Source organism: Bubalus bubalis, chromosome 16 (genome assembly GCF_019923935.1).
Source record: "Bubalus bubalis isolate 160015118507 breed Murrah chromosome 16, NDDB_SH_1, whole genome shotgun sequence".
In the NCBI taxonomy this organism is placed as follows: Eukaryota; Metazoa; Chordata; class Mammalia; order Artiodactyla; family Bovidae; genus Bubalus; species Bubalus bubalis.
This window is the reverse complement of record NC_059172.1, coordinates 84,322,067-84,339,711: the sequence shown is the minus strand read 5'-3', so window position 1 is coordinate 84,339,711 and position 17,645 is coordinate 84,322,067. Positions and strand designations below refer to the sequence as shown.

The 17,645-nt window shown below is 39.1% G+C and overlaps 1 pseudogene; it reads left to right on the top strand.

Annotated features, from left to right (window-relative positions):
- The first annotated feature begins 14,197 nt into the window (after window positions 1-14,197).
- LOC112579393 lies at window positions 14,198-15,343 on the top strand (annotated as a pseudogene).
- Window positions 15,344-17,645: the final 2,302 nt, after the last annotated feature.

Below are 17,645 nucleotides of genomic sequence, written 5' to 3'. Positions count from 1 at the left end.
GTGACCCTGTCACAGATAAATCAAGTCCTGTTCTTTTCTCTGATCAGAGCTCTCTAATGGTCTCAGATTCACTCTCATCAGCAACGAGTCATTAATGCAACCTGTCAGGCACCATGTGAAGGGACAGTATCTCTTGCTGCTTCCTGAGCTCCCACCTCACTGGGCAGCTTACTGTTTCCTGAACCCACCGGATGCATGACTTCATGTGGCTCTCCTCATGGCTGACTGTCTTATCTTTTTGTAATACTTATTCAATTAATATGTCCTTCATGAAGACTATCTTGATCATGCATTTAAAATTGCAGACTACCCCCTAGCACTAAATATCTTCCTTGCAATATGCTACTTTTAATTTTTATATAATACATATAAGCATAATGAAACATGATATCCACTTGTTTGTGTGTGTGGTTAGTCACTCAGTCGTGTCTGACTCTTTGTGACCCTATGGACTGTCCATGGGATTGTTCAGGCAAGAATACATGGTGGGTTGCCATTTCCTTCCACAGGGGATTTGCCAATATCCACTTGCATGTTTGTAATTGTAATTAGCAATTTCTCTCTCCTTCTCTAGGATCTAAATTCACAAAGGGGAAGGAATCTTTACTTGTTCTGTTCACTGTTTTAGCTCAAGCACCTAAAATATGTCTGGCACACAGTAGCTAATCAATAAATATTTGTGGGAAGAATTAAATTTTTTCTAAAATATATAGAACCAAACTATTAAAAAATTTGGTAGACTCAGATCTTTAGTCATACATAGTGGAAAAAAAACGAAACGAATCTACTAGACTTCAAAGAGTCATGAAAACATTCGCAAAACTGTTCAAAATATTTTCGAAACAGCCCATTGTAAATAAATAGCTGTAAATCATATGCATTTTTAAAATATTGGTTACATAGTAAATACTGAGTGTTAGATAAAATGATCACTTTGTTACTGTAGTTTTAGCTGAATGTTTTAGAATTCAATGCTAGACACTAAGGATGTAAACAATTCCAGTTACCAAGGAATTTCTATTCTGCCTTCTTTTTTTTCCTCCCTTTACTACTTTTAAAAAAGCCTTTAAGTAACTCCTTGTATGAAAAACTGATTCTTGTGAATAATTCTAGTCTGTATTTAAACTTCTACTTACCATTCTACATTGGTTCTCTAGACCTCTATTCCAACTACCTTCACTTTGGAAGTCGTTGGAATGCTAAAATTCCTGTTCCTCCCACTCCCTAAATCTTGATCTCTGTAAATTAGATTCTTCCCTTTATGTGCACTGTTGAGGAATTTGGAAGTTGATACTGCAGAGTCCATCTACATTCAACTCTTGGCAATTTATGCACAAAAAAGACTAACAAGAGATAAGCAGTCTGCTTTAGGCCCAAAGTTCCACAGCTGGTCAGGAGCAGTATTAAAGTATTTCAGTTCATATCTTTAAATTTCAATTCAATGCCCTGGGTGCTAAAACATAGCTTTTTCAGTGTATAAGTTTCTGTAGATAATATTTGATTATCTGACTTCAATTACACCTACAGCCATTACAAATAATTTGACTAACTAGTTAGAAAAGCATCACAAAGTTACCAAAGCACTTAATCATTCGTATATTTTGGCAATCACGTTCTTCTATGAAAATGTAAAATTTATGGCAAATCATCTGATAGTCATTTCCTACCTGGGAGCCTAGGATATAACCATGGGCAAGTCAGGATCAGCACTGGAGAAGTATTGAAGAAATATCATTTACACCAGGGCATAAAGCAAATTTACACCAGCTGATAAAGCACATTTCTTGATGAAAATGAAAGAGGAGAGTGTAAAAGTTGACTTAAACTTCAACATTCAGAAAACAAAGATCATGGCATCTGGTCCCATCACTTCATGGCAAATAGATGGAGAAACAGTAGAAACAGTGGCATATTTCTTCTCTTGGGCTCCAAAATCACTACAGATGGTGACTGCAGCCATGAAATTAAAACACCAATACAGTATACTAACGCATATATATGGAATTTAGAAAAATGGTAACAATAACCCTGTATACGAGACAGCAAAAGAGATACTGATGGATAGAACAGTCTTTTGGACTCTGTGGAGAGGGAGAGGGTGGGATGATTTGGGAGAATAACATTGAAACATGTATAATATCATATATGAAACGAGTCGCCAGTCCAGGTTCGATGTACTATACTGGATGCTTGGGGCTGGTGCACTGGGACGACCCAGGGGGGATGGTATGGGGATGGAGGAGGGAGGAGGGTTCAAGGTTGGGAACACATGTATACCTGTGGCGGGTTCATTTTGATGTATGGCAAAACCAATACAATATTGTAAATTTAAAAAAGAAAAGAAAAATAAAAAATAAAAAAAAATTAAAGACGCTTACTCCTTGGAAGGAAAGTTATGACCAGCCTAGATGGCATGTTAAAAAGCAGAGACATTACTTTGCCAACAGAGGTCCGTCTAGTCAAGGCTATAGTTTTGCTAGTAGTCATGTATGGATGTGAGAGTTGGATTATAAGGAAAGCTGAGTGCAGAAGAATTGATGCTTTTGAAGTTTGGTGTTGGAGAAGACTCTTGAGAGTTCCTTGCAAGGCGATCCAACCAGTCCATCCTAAAGGAAATCAGTCCTGGGTGTTCATTGGAAGGACTGATGCTAAAGCTGAACTTCCAATATTTTGGCCACCTGATGCAAAGAGCTGACTCATTTGAAAAGACCCTGATTCTGGGAAAGATTGAAGGTGGGAGGAGAAGGGGATGACAGAGGACGAGATGGTTGGATGGCATCACTGAATCAATGGACATGAGTTTGGGTAAACTCCGGGAATTGCTGATGGACAGGGAGGCATGGCGTGCTACAGTCTAGGGTCTCAAAGAATCGGACACAACTGAGCAACTGAACGGAACTGAATAAAGCAAATTAGGGGATTATAAAAGCAAATCATGGCTCAGTTAGTAAAGAATCCATCTGCAATGCAGGATATCTGTTTGATCTCTGGGTTGGGAAGATCCTCTGGAGAAGGGCATGGCTACCCACTCCAGTATCATGGACTGAATAATTCCATAAACAGAGGAGGCTGGTAGGCTACAGTCCATGTTTACTTGGCTTTTGCTGCTTCCCTGGTGGTTCAGATAGTAAAGAATCTGCCTGTTTCTGCATGCCAGTGCAGGAGACCGAGGTTTGATCCCTGGGTCAGGAAGATTCCCTGGAGAAGGAAATGGCAGCCCACTCCAGTATTCTTGCTTGGGGAATTCCATGAACAGAGGAAACTGGCAGCCTACAGTCCATGGGACTCAAAGAATCAGACATGACTGAGCAACTACACACACAGCAGGGCATAAGAAAACATTTAAATGGTATTGTTAGGTAGTTACAATAGGAAAATGTAGTCCAAATTAGCCATGGCTAAAAGACAAAGAAAGGAAAAGGCCTGTGAAAATAGAACAAAGGAAGGTCTGAAAACCAGAGTGAGAACCTCAGGTGAAGCAAACAGCGCTCCTGGCTAGCCTAGTTTACATAGGGCAGGCTCAGGCGCAAGAGTAAAAACATAAAAAGAGGAGCCAAATTTGAGCCTCTGGCTTCTTGTCTCTTCTCTTCACGTCTTTTGAATTGCCCTGTCCCCACTCCTCAAGGATGTATTTTCCTTTGCTTGCCAAATAAAACTGAACTGTAACACAGAGCTATAACACTGTTTCATCCATCACTTTAAATGTTTGCCGTGGCAAGACAGAACTGAGGAAATTACAAACTCCCTGATAGTATCAAGCTAATGAATGGGAGTCTGCAAGAAATCTGGAGCTCAGTGAAGGAGTTGCTAAAATAATTATGACTGAAAAATAAACAGGAAAAAAAAAGGCAACTGCAAACTAAGAAGTGTTCTTGCCTTGAGAACCCCATGAACAGTAAGAAAGGGCAAAATGATAGGATACTGAAAGAGGAACTCTCCAGGTCGGTAAAGGCCCAATATGTTACTGGAGATCAGTGGAGATATAACTCCAGAAAGAATGAAGGGATGGAGCCAAAGCAAAAAAAAAAAAAAAAAAACCCAGTTGTGCATGTGACTGGTGATAGAAGCAAGAACCGATGCTGTAAAAAGCAATATTGCATAGGAATCTGGAATGTTGGGTCCATGAATCAAGGCAAATTGGAAGTGGTCAAACAGGAGATGGCAAGAATGAACGTCAACATTCTAGGAATCAGTGAACTAAAATGGACTGGAATGGGGGAATTGAACTCAGATGACCAATATATATACTACTGTGGGCAGGAATCCCTTAGAAGAAATGGAGTAGCTATCATGGTCAACAAAAGAGTCTGAAATGCAGTACTTGGATGCAATCTCAAAAATGACAGAATGATCTCTGTTCATTTCCAAGGCAAACCATTCAATATCATGGTAATCCAAGCCTATGCCCCAACCAAGAATGCTGAAGAAGCTGAAGTTGATCGATTCTATGAAGACCTACAAGACCTTTTAGAACTAACACCCAAAAAAGATGTCCTTTTCATTATAGGGGACCAGAATGCAAAAGTAGGAAGTCAAGAAATATGTGGAGTAACAGGCAAATTTGGCTTTGGAGTACAGAATGAAGCAGGGCAATGGCTAATAGAGTTTTGCCAAGAGAACGCACTGGTCATAGCAAACACCCTCTTCCAACAACACAAGAGAAAACTCTACACATGGACCTCACCAGATGGTCAACACTGAAATCAGATTGATTATATTCTTTGCAGCCAAAGATGGAGAAACTCTATATAGTCTGCAAAAACAAGAATGGGGGCTGACTGTGCGTCAGATCATGAACTCCTTATTACCAAATTCAGACTTAGATTGAAGAAAATAGGGAAAACCACTAGACCATTCAGGTATGACCTAAATCAAATCCCTTATGACTATACAGTAGAAGTGAGAAATAGATTTAAGGGACTAGATTTGATAGACAGAGTGCCTCATGAACTATGGACAGAGGTTCATGGCAATGTATAGGAGACAGGGATCAAGAACATCCCCATGGAAAAGAAATCCAAAAAATCAAAATGGCTATCTGGGGAGGCCTTAAAAATAGCTGTGAAAAGAAGAGAAGCAAAAAGCAAAGGAGAAAGGGAAAGATATAAGCATCTGAATGCAGAGCTCCAAAGATAGCAAGGTGAGAAAAGAAAGCCTTCCTCAGTGATCAGTACAAAGAAATAGAGGAAAACAACAGAATGGGAAAGACAAGAGATATCTTCAAGAAAATTAGAGATACCAAGGGAACAATTCATGCAAAGACAGGCTCGATGAAGGACAGAAATGATATGGACCTAACAGAAGCAGAAGATATTAAGAAGAGGTGTCAAAAATGCACAGAAGAACTGTACAAAAAAGGTCTTCATGACCCAGATAATCACGATGGTGGGATCACTCACCTAGAGCCAGACATCCTGGAATGTGAAGTCAAGTGGGCCTTAGAAAGCATCACACAAACAAAGCTAGTGGAGGTGATGGAATTCCAGTTGAGCTATTTCATCCTGAAAGATGATGCTGTGACAGTGCTGCACTCAATATGCCAACAAATTTGGAAAACTCAGCAGTGGCCACAGGACTGGAAAAGGTCAGTTTTCATTCCAATCCCAAAGAAAGGGAATGCCAAAGAATGCTCAGAAAACCGCCCAAATGCACTCATCTGACACGCTAGTAAAGTAATGCTCAAAATTCTCCATGCCAGGCTTCAGCAATATGTGAACTGTGAACTTCCTGATGTTCAAGCTGGTTTTAGAAAAGGCAGAGGAACCAGGGATCAAATTGCCAACATCCGCTGGATCATGGAAAAAGCAAGAGAGTTCCAGAAAAACATCTATTTCTGCTTTATTGACTATGCCAAAGCCTTTGACTGTGTGGATCATAATAAACTGTGGAAAATTCTGAAAGAGGTGGGAATACCAGACCACCTGACCTGCCTCTTGAGAAACCTATATGCAGGTCAGGAACTGGACATGGAACAACTGACTGATGCAAATAGGAAAAGGAGTACATCAAGGCTGTATATTGTCACCCTGTTTATTTAACTTATATGCAGAGACATTACTTTGCCAACAAAGGTCTGACTAGTCAAGGCTATGGTTTTTCCTGTGATCATGTATGGATGTGAGAGTTGGACTGTGAAGAAGGCTGAGCGCTGCAGAATTGATGCTTTTGAACTGTGGTGTTGGAGAAGACTCTTGAGAGTCCCTTGGACTGCAAGGAGGTCCAACCAGTCCATTCTGAAGGAGATCAGCCCTGGGATTTCTTTGGAGGGAATGATGCTGAAGCTGAAACACAGTACTTTGGCCACCTCATGCAAAGAGTTGACTCATTGGAAAAGACTCTGATGCTGGGAGGGACTCAGGGCAGGAGGAGAAGGGGACGACAGAGGATGAGATGGCTGGATGGCATCACTGACTCAATGGACGTGAGTCTGAGTGAACTCCAGGAGTTGGTGATGGACAGGGAGGCCTGGCATGCTGCAATTCATGGGGTTGGGAAGAGTCGGACATGACTGAGCGACTGAACTGAACTGAACTGAGTACATCATGAGAAATGCTGGGCTGGAAGAAGCACAAGCTGGAATCAAGATTGCTGGGAGAAATATCAATAACCTCAGATATGCAGATGACACCACCCTTATGGCAGAAAGTGAAGAGTAAGTAAAGAGCCTCTTGATGAAAGTGAAAGAGGAGAGTGAAAAAGTTGGCTTAAAGCTCAACATTCAGAAAACCAAGATCACAGCATCTGATCCCATCATTTCATGGGAAATAGATGGGGAAACAGTGGAAACAGTGTTAGACTTTATTTTTGGGGGCTCCAAAATCACTGCGGATGGTGATTGCAGCCATGAAATTAAAAGATGCTTACTCCTTGGAAGAATAGTTATGACCAACCTAGACAGCATATTTAAAGCAGAGACATTACTTTGCAAACAAAGGTCCATCTAGTCAAGGCTATGGTTTTTCCAGTGGTCATGTATGGATGTGAGAGTTGGACTGTGAAGAAAGCTGAGCACCGAAGAATTGATGCTTTTGAACTGTGGTGTTGGAGAAGACTCTTGAGAGTCCCTTGGACTGCAAGGAGATCCAACCAGTCCATTCTAAAGGAGATCAGTCCTGGATGTTCATTGGAAGGACTGATGCTAAAGCTGAAACTCCAATACTTTGGCCACCTTGTGCAAAGAGTTTACTCATTGGGAAAGTCCCTGATGCTGGGAGTGATTGGGGGCAGGAGGAGAAGGGGACGACAGAGGATGAGATGGCTGGATGGCATCACTGACTCGATGGACATGAGTTTGAGTGAACTTTCAACAGGGAGGCCTGGTGTGCTGCAATTCATGGGGTCGAAAAGATTCTGACACGACTGAGCGACTGAACTGATTGGAAATCTAGGAGGTCATGTAGTCAGTTTGAATATCTCAGAGTAGAGAATCTTGATACTTAAGAATTATTTTAAAGAACCAAGTCTTGCTTTCCACTTTTTTTGTGAAACTGCTCAAGGATATCTATTTAATACCATCAAATAAAAGACAAACCTGTTCCAAAAGGAGGAGGGGGAATGCATGCTAAGTTGCATAAGACTCTGCTAGATGATATCACGGGTGTCTATTCTGTAATTGAGATGACAGTACAGGAGCAAATGATTGAACATTTAATGCTGTGATGTATATTTCTGCCTGCACAGCTGATTGCTGATCGGCCCCATTGATGTCCTTGCCCCAGGGAATACCTGTTATTAAAGTAGGTGTGTGGAAATTCACTGAATTAGGGATTAACACCACCATCAGAGGAGAATCAGCCTCAAGGGGTCAGCTAGATGTCACAGCTGCTCAAACAGGAACTGAACTCATAGTCCAGGTTCATCTCCCCAAGGTGAACAGTACATTCATAATATAATTTCTAAGTAGCTGAAAGAAAAATGTTTCTACTTTGACCTCAGACTACATTCAACTGGGATGCAAACAAAGGTCTAAATGATTTGGTAAGCACTGTACTTGGTTGACTTGTAACAATCATCCCTAATTAGAGAGAATGTAAATCCTTTGGTTAAACCAGAAGTGGAGAAGGAAATGGCAACCCATTCCATTATCCTTGCCTGGAAAATCAAAAAAGTTTGTTTCTTCATTATGAACATAAATATTTGACTTCTCTTTTAAATCTCTCTTTGAAAGCAATAAAAATTCTAATTTTGCAAATTTGACCAAGAAGTAATATATGGATGACGTTTACTTCATTTATATCCTAGACAGCTTTTGTTCACTGTGAAAAAAGAAAAGGAAAAAAAAAATCAACTTGGAATAATTTCTCTTGGTTCTTGGACTCCCTAAAGTTACCTCTTGTGAATGCACCTTGAGTTTGTAAGATCTTAGGTTAGATCTCAGATGACCTTATAATTTTTATTTATAGAATTTTCCTTTTTTGACCAACTCTTATAACTAAGCTCTAAGAAGTATCTTTATTACTTAAGTATGTCATATGTAGAGTTTTAGTTATTTCACAGAAATATAGCATAGAAATTACTTTCAACATATGACAATCATTAATTAAATGAATTACAGTGAACAAGTAGAGTACATAAATCATTCACACTCAATATCTCTTTTCTTTATCTTTAATCAATATTTATTCTTCAGCTTAGGAACTTCAGTTTTAACTTGAGTTAGAATAAGTTATTTTGCTTGATCTGCTTTTGTATCCTTTTGAGCAAACTTAAAAATTAAATGAATATCTCTCTTAGAAATGAAAATTGCTAAACAAACTAAAACATATATTTCAAAAAACAGCACTCAGGTAGCAAGAAGGGAAGTGGATAATGTACTGAGAAATAGTTACTAGGGATTTAGTCGATGTCCTTTACTCCAATTTCACTTTCTCTGCTTCTCCCTCCCTCCTCTGCCCACTTTCTATTTCTCACCTCTCTCTCCATGTGACTTTGCATCTGTATCTCTCACTCTCTCTCCATTTCTTTTTTCTTTTTTTTTTTCATTCTTTCTTTCTTTTTCCCACAGTCCAAGACTTTTCTCTCTTATTCTTGGCTTCTAATCTCTGTTCAGCGGGAAAAAAAGTACTACCTTTTTTTCTTAAAATATATTTAGCCAATAATATGTTGAATTCATGGTTTTAAGAATGAGACTAATTTTAATATTTCTCTATATGTCAAAACATAAGTACTGCATTTAGTTGTAATTAGATCTACATATAGGAATGACTGTAGGGATGGCGATGCTAGTGGTTTAGTGACGTTAATGGAGGAAATTTAGGGGAACCCTGCATAAACACAAATAAGCTATTGTAGACTTTAATTTTTTAAATAGCAGCATTATTGTCTCTTTCATTCTGAAAACTTCTACTGGAGTTAGTTGCACTCTACTAACTAGTCTTTAGTTTTATGAAAAGAGAAAGGAGCTAGGAAGATATTTGTATGAAGAGACTGTTTTGAATTCCTTAAGTGATAAATCTAATTAAGCTGAATACTCACAGAGTTCTATAAGCTATGAATTCACTGAATACATATAAAATTGAAAAAACAAGTGCAAGCACCAGAACCGTCTAGGCACTCCAGTGTTCCCTGGAGAATGTATATATTCATATACCAAATAGAATTGAGAAAAAAAAACTAAGCCACAGTGTCAGGTTTCCTGGAATTTAAATTTAAGCCATACTACTCACTAAGTCTGAGACCTCAAGGAAGTGACAAGTTCTATAAATAATAAATGCTAAGTATTATTATTACAGTTATTAGAAACAGGTATATTTATGAATTGACAAAGTAATTCTCACTATCATTTACCTATGAAACTGGTTTAAATGTTTGTTGAAAGTTTTTCTGAATTATTTCCTAACATATAATGTATTCTCATAGGATATAAGTTATAGAAATAAAAAAGCTCTCTGATATAATATGGTTGAGAATAAATATTTTGAAAGAAGAATATATGAGTATCTATTCAGTTTAAAATGTTTATACTCTTTGATTCTTCAATTCCATTGTAAACATGTTTCTTTCTTGAATAAACAGCATATACATTACATATAATTACAAGATTTAACTGCACTTTTGTTAAAATAGCAGAAAATCGAAATAAGGTAAATCTTCCTATACTGACATGGCTTGGTATCAATGATAATTTTTCTCATTAAAATGTAAAGTACAGTGTATATGTGTACCTATTGTAAATTATATTGTTCGATTGCATGTATAAATATGCAAATTCAACATTTCTAAATATAAATGTACTTGGTAAAGAGTAAATTACATGGCTAAAATAGTTATATGGGCTTCCCTGGTGGCTCAGTGGTAAACAATCTGCCTGCCAAGCAAGAGATGCAGGTTCAATCTTTGGGTCAGGAAGATACCCTGAACAAGGCAATGGCAACCCACTCCAGTGTTCTTGCCTGGGAAATTCCATGGACAGAAGAGCCTGGGGGGCTACAGTCCACGGGATTGCAAAAGGGCTGGACATGACTTAGAGACTAAACAACAAAAGAAATAGTTATATAGCTAAAAAGTGTTGAAGAAATAAACTCTTGAACTGGTGTGTGTGAGCCAAAACCCTTGATCTCTTTTATTTACATGTCTCTTCACTCTACCTTTGGGCCTTGGTCCACGTTGTTCCCTCTTCTGGAAACAGACCTACCCATCCTGTCTCTTAGCCATGGTCTAGCTTTGAGGCTTACAATTTCTTTGATATTTTATTTTCTTTCATGTATTACTTTCACAATGATTCTTATTTTAATGATTTTTAAATTTATCAACCCTGCCTTTATGTAAAGAAATGAATCACATCTGATCAACTTTTAAAATATTTGCTGTCAACCTAAATAATTAGGGAAAAGTGAGGGAAGTAGACAGGCAAAGAAAAAGAAGAGCATTAATTTAAACTGTCTCTGTCTTCATTTTACCTCCTTACTGACCCACTGTGAAAGGAAATATCAGGAAGGTAATAGGTTGTGTGATGCAACCCTGGACAGGAAGGTCAAGGTACTCTCTAATTCTTGGTTTTGGCTGAAGCATGTCTATGAATACAAATGTAGACAGGACAAAGCATCGTTGTGTCTGGCTTACAGAGAAATATTGCCAGACTCTGATGGCAGATTTGTTCTCAAACCCAGAGATGAGCTGGCACCAGCATGCCCTGCACCCCATGGTTCAGTGCAGCTTCCTTCCAGCTGATAAAATGCCTTGGATTATGTTTATACAAACACAATCTTTCTAATTTTTTAAGAACTTGCAGGAAGTGAAAGAAGTAACAGTCCTTAAACATGTCCCTAAGGACATAAGAAAAAATACAAAATAAGCATGAAGGAATAATATAAAGTAAAATGTGCTTAGTCACTCAGTCATGTCCAGCTCTTTGCAACCCCATGGACTTATAGCCTGCTAGACTCCTCTGTTCATGGGGATTCTCCAGGCAAGAACACTGGAGTGGGTTGTCATGCCCTCCTCTAAGGGACCTTCCCAACCCAGGGATCAAATTCAGATCTCCTTCATTTCAGGCAGATTCTTTACTGTCTGAACCACCGGGAAAGTCCAAAAATACTGGAGTGTATAGCCTATCCCTTCTCCAAGGGAACTTCTGGACCCAGGAATCAAACTGGGGTCTCCCGTATTGCAGGTGAATTCTTTACTAGCTAAGCTACAAGGGAAGCCCTATGAAATAAATATGTTAAAAATGTTTTATGAGTAAGTGGAATAAGTATTCAGGCTGGTGAAGGTGAGGGCAACTTTGGGGAAATGTAGCAGGTAGGACACCTGATAACAGTTGGTAAAAAGGGAACGGACAAAGACAGTAAGCAAGCCTAGAACTTACAAACATAAGGATGTGATCAGGAAAAAAGTTTTTCTGTGCGTATTACCTCCTTGGACCTTCACAACATCTCTATAATGCAGGAAGTGAATTTGGGGGCTGGGAATTATAGGATTCAATAGTAGGACGTTGGATTACTCATATGCCTGTCAAGAAACTGCAAGGAAGTTAACACAGGTTCTCTAAGACTCAGTTGCTACTTCAGAAAATCCACACAGTTAAAATGCTTACATCATTTGGTTGTTTGTGATGACGGAGAAACTCCAAAACAGAAGCTTTGCACATTTCCCTCAGGTAATAAGCAATACACCCCTATACACCCATATGGCTGCCATCTACGGGGTCGCACAGAGTCGGACATGACTGAAGCAAAGCAGCAGCAGCATAGAGCATCTATGGTTTCTTGTTTAGTAATTGCACTGGTGCAGAAATTGAGTCTTGAGGAAGCTGAGGTTGTGTACGAAGCAGTAAATGGACTGGCAGTGACTTAGAGTTATTGAGCAATGAAGTGAGGAAACTGAATAAAGAAGGGAGGGGTGCTGATGACAGGAGTTGAATGTCAGGTAGGAGTCGCTCTGTTCATAGGACAAAAGGGGTACTAGATATTATTTAGAGCAGGGGCTTTTTTTTTTCCTTTCCCTTTTTTCTTTTTTTTTTTTTTTTAACATGAAACAAATCACCTCTCTAAGGAAATCTTGCCAAGAGGCGTAGTCAATGAACACAATTAAGGGTGACTGTTTGTATATGAAGAGGACAGTTTCCCTCCCATTGCCTCTCATGAGTGGACCATCCTTACACTAAAAATGAGGAGACTGAGGCTTGGAGGTGCCAGTAACATGCTCAAGTGATAGGCTAGATTAGTGATACAACCTGGAACAAAACACACTTTTCATTTCCTGACTCCCAAGCCAGTGTTTCTTATAATTCACAAGGGTACTTGCAACAAATATTTCAGCTCTTGGGCTGGGAGGGAGAAGATGAAATTAACGAATGTATAAAATGGCACTTCCATAGTCTACTGTGGACGCTTTGCATTTTCTGTAAAGGGTAGTGGTGGAGCTGCTGTTGTACAGCCAGAGTGATCTTTCATCATTTGCCAAGAATTATAGTCCAAATGTCAATTTGGAGTTATGCTGCTTGCAAAATTCCTAAAATAAGGCAGCCAGCTTCCCTGAAGAATCCCAATAATAGGAAGCATATTTTCATTGTAACTTTTTCCCCTAGGTTGCAACAACTCTCCTGAAACACCACATAAATCTGTTCTCATTTCACGTAGTAGAAACAGTGGTTAAGAATTTGAGCTGTGTGATCAAAATGCCAGCTTCATAGCAAGCAGGCTATATAATCTTATGCAAGAGAGTTAACATTCCAACATTTCAATTTATCTTCTTTAAAATGGGAATAATAATGGTACATAGTTCATATGGTATCATATGAGGCTTAAATGAGGCAATGTGTATCTTTGCACCTTGCCCAGCAGCGTAGTTAGTGAACCTAAAAACTAATTATTGAATTGTCCCTATATCATTCTAGAATTCTTAACTCTATTTAGGGAACAGAGAAAACTGAAAGGAATGACTAGGACTGATTCAAGTTTGAGTAGATTATATTGTGGCCTGGATCTTTGCTGTATCATCATGCTTTGTGATCTTCATTAATAAACAACATATTATTCAGAGATTATAGTTTTAGATGTATTTCACTAACTTAATATTTATAAGTAAAGCACTTAATTACTAAAGAATCCTCATAACATTTGAAAAAAGCAAAGAAAGAATAAGCTACTTCATATTTATTTAGAGATAAAGCAGGATTATATAGTATATTGTAATATATTTAGCACAGTGATTGGTAAATGATAAAATCACAACGTAATGACTAGAGGAGAAATATTGGTATTTGAGGGCACTGATTCTGGAGTCAGAAAATATGGTCCATATTCTGGCTTCACCAGTCACTTGCTGTACAACCTTGGCTATGTTGCCTCAAGTCTGTGAGAATCAGTTCCCTCATCAATAACATAGAGTCACTTATGGTGTTATTCTAGTGCCTGGAGTGCGTAGGTGCTGATAATCAACAATAACAGTAAAAGGGAGAAATGCATTTCACATGGAAACACCATTTAAAAAGAGAAGGGAAAAGCCCGGGGAGAACCTAGCACTAAAGAAGCAGCTCTCTTTTAAGCTCTTTATTTAGCAGGTTATGAACAGGCAAATGCTGGATAATGAATAAATGAAAAAAAAAAAAGACACAAAAAACAAAACAGACAACAAAACCCATCAGTTCCCTGAGATCCTGGAAATACTTGAAGTCAAGTAATCACTAGTCATAAATGATGCACTCCTTTTTCAGGTCTTCTAACTCTTAGCTGGAGCTCCTATCAGCACCTGACACATGGGACATCAAAACAGTGTGATGGAATTCATGCTTTGGAGCATTACATGGTCTCCAGAGCTGCAGAGAATACTCTCTGCCAGGTTTCTAATCATGTATGTGTCCCACCATTTTGGGAAACCTCCTCACTGTGGTGACCATGGCTATGAGTCAGAGTCTGAGATCACCCATGTATTTTTTCCTTACCTCCTTGTCCCTTTTGGATGTCACTATCTCTTCCATCATTGCCCCCAAGTTGATCGTAGACTCCCTCTCTGAGAGCACTACCATCTCCCTGGAAGGCTGCATGGTCCAGCTCTTCACTGAGCACTTCTTTGGTGGAGTGGGCATCATCCTTCTCACCATGATGGCCTATGACCTCTCTGTGGCCATCTGTAAGACTCTTCACTACATGAACATCATGAGACCTCAGATATGCTGCCTTTTGCTGGGAGGGGCCTGGGTAGGGGGATTTTTCCATGCCGTAGTACAACTTCATGTATCAAGTACCCTTCTGTGGTTCCCAATACAAAAGACCACTTTATGTGTGATTTGTTCCCACTGTTGAAACTGGCCTGCACTGACATCCACATCCTGGGCCTCTTAGTCATTCTCAACAGTTGGGTGATGTGTTTGGCCATCTTCCTCATTCTCATCACTTCCTATTTGGTCATTCTCTGCTCCCTGAAGTCCTGCATCTCTGAAAGTGAAAGTGAAGTCACTCAGTCATGTTCGACTCTTTGTGACCCCATGGACCCCCTGCCTACCAGGCTCCTCTGTCCATAGGATTTTCCAGGCAATGGTACTGGAGTGCCATTTCCTTGTCCAGGGGATCTTCCCGACCCAGGGATCAAACCCGGGTCCCCTGCATTGCAGATAGACACTTTACCCTCTGAGCCATCAGGGAAGTCCTGAAGCTCTGAAGGGCAGCCTAAAGCCCTCTCCACCTGTGGCTCCCACCTCACTGTGGTCGTCATGTTTTTTGTGCCTTGTATGTTTTTGTATGTCAGGCCTGTGGCCACCTACCCCATAGACAAGGTGATGGCCATGTCTGATTCCATCATCACACCCATGTTAAATCCCTTGATCTGCACCCTGAGGAATATGGAAGTGAAAGATGCCATGAGAAAACTCTGGATGAAACAGGGGAGTTTCATTGGCAAGTGACTGTCAAGCTCAGAACGTCATGTGTTTCTGTTAAAGAGAACTCTGTTCTTTCAGAAATATGGGGGTAATAAAACTATCCATTCTCCACTAACAACCGGAGAAATTTCTTAAAAATATAAATCTGATTTTTGATTTATAGTGTTTGCAATTTAAGGATTATGATACTCTTATTGCTTTCTATTCTTTAGCTTTCCATTGCCTTCCTATTTTTTCACTTTTCCTATTTATTTTTTAATTATAATTACATGATGTATCAGGAAATATCTCAATAGCTTAAATCAAAATGCAAATAAATGCAATTATTTTTTTAATTTTATTTTATTTTTAAACTTTACATGATTGTATTAGTTTTGCCAAATATCAAAATGAATCCGCCACAGGTATACATGTGTTCCCCATCCTGAACCCTCCTCCCTCCTCCCTCCCCATTCCATCCCTCTGGGTCGTCCCAGTGCACCAGCCCCAAGCATCCAGTATCGTGTATCGAACCTGGACTGGCAACGCGTTTCATACATGATATTTTACATTTTTCAATGCCATTCTCCCAAATCTTCCCACCCTCTCCCTCTCTCACAGAGTCCATAAGACTGTTCTATACATCAGTGTCTCTTTTCCTGTCTCGTACACAGGGTTATTGTTACCATCTTTCTAAATTCCATATATATGTGTTAGTATACTGTATTGGTGTTTTTCTTTCTGGCTTACTTCACTCTGTATAATAGGCTCCAGTTTCATCCACCTCATTAGAACTGATTCAAATGTATTCTTTTTAATGGCTGAGTAATACTCCATTGTGTATATGTACCACAGCTTTCTTAGCCATTCATCTGCTGATGGGCATCTAGGTTGCTTCCATGTCCTGGCTATTATAAACAGTGCTGCGATGAACAGTGGGGTACACGTGTCTCTTTCCCTTCTGGTTTCCTCGGTGTGTATGCCCAGCAGTGGGATTGCTGGATCATAAGGCAGTTCTATTTCCAGTTTTTTAAGGAATCTCCACACTGTTCTCCATAGTGGCTGTACTAGTTTGCATTCCCACCAAGAGTGTAAGAGGGTTCCCTTTTCTCCACACCCTCTCCAGCATTTATTACTTGTAGACTTTTGGATCGCAGCCATTCTGACTGGTGTGAAATGGTACCTCATAGTGGTTTTGATTTCTATTTCTCTGATAATGAGTGATGTTGAGCATCTTTTCATGTGTTTGTTAGCCATCTGTATGTCTTCTTTGGAGAAATGTCTATTTAGTTCTTTGGCCCATTTTTTGATTGGGTCATTTATTTTTCTGAAGTTTAGCTGTAGGAGTTGCTTGTATATACTCAAGATTAGTTGTCTGTCAGTTACTTCATTTGGTATTATCTCCTCCCATTCTGAAGGCTGTCTTTTCACCTTGCTAATAGTTTCCTTTGATGTGCAGAAGCTTTTAAGGTTAATTAGGTCCCATTTGTTTATTTTTGCTTTTATTTCCAATATTCTGGGAGGTGGGTCATAGAGGATCCTGCTGTGATCTATGTCAGAGAGTGTTTGGCCTATGTTCTCCTCTAGGAGTTTTATAGTTTCTGGTCTTACGTTGAGATCTTTAATCCATTTTGAGTTTATTTTTGTGTATGGTGCTAGAAAGTGTTCTACTTTCATTCTTTTACAAGTGGTTGACCAGATTTCCCAGCACCACTTGTTAAAGAGATTGTCTTTAATCCATTGTATATTCTTTCCTCCTTTGTCAAAGATAAGGTGTCCATATGTGCGTGGATTTATCTCTGGGCTTTCTATTTTGTTCCATTGATCTATATTTCTGTCTTTGTGCCAGTACCATACTGTCTTGATAACTGTGGCTTTGTAGTAGAGCCTGAAGCCAGGTAGGTTGATTCCTCCAGTTCCCTTCTTCTTTCTCAAGATCGCTTTGGCTATTCAAGGTTTTTTATATTTCCATACAAATTGTGAAATTATTTGTTCTAGCTCTGTGAAGAATGCTGTTGGTAGCTTGATAGGGATTGCATTGAATCTATAGATTGCTTTGGGTAGTATGCTCATTTTCACTATATTGATTCTTCCAATCCATGAACATGGTATATTTCTCCATCTGTTAGTGTCCTCTTTGATTTCTTTCACCAGTGTTTTATAGTTTTCTATATATAGGTCTTTAGTTTCTTTAGGTAGATATATTCCTAAGTATTTTATTCTTTCCGTTGCAATGGTGAATGGAATTGTTTCCTTAATTTCTCTTTCTGTTTTCTCATTATTAGTGTATAGGAATGCAAGGGATTTCTGTGTGTTGATTTTATATCCTGCAACTTTACTATAGTCA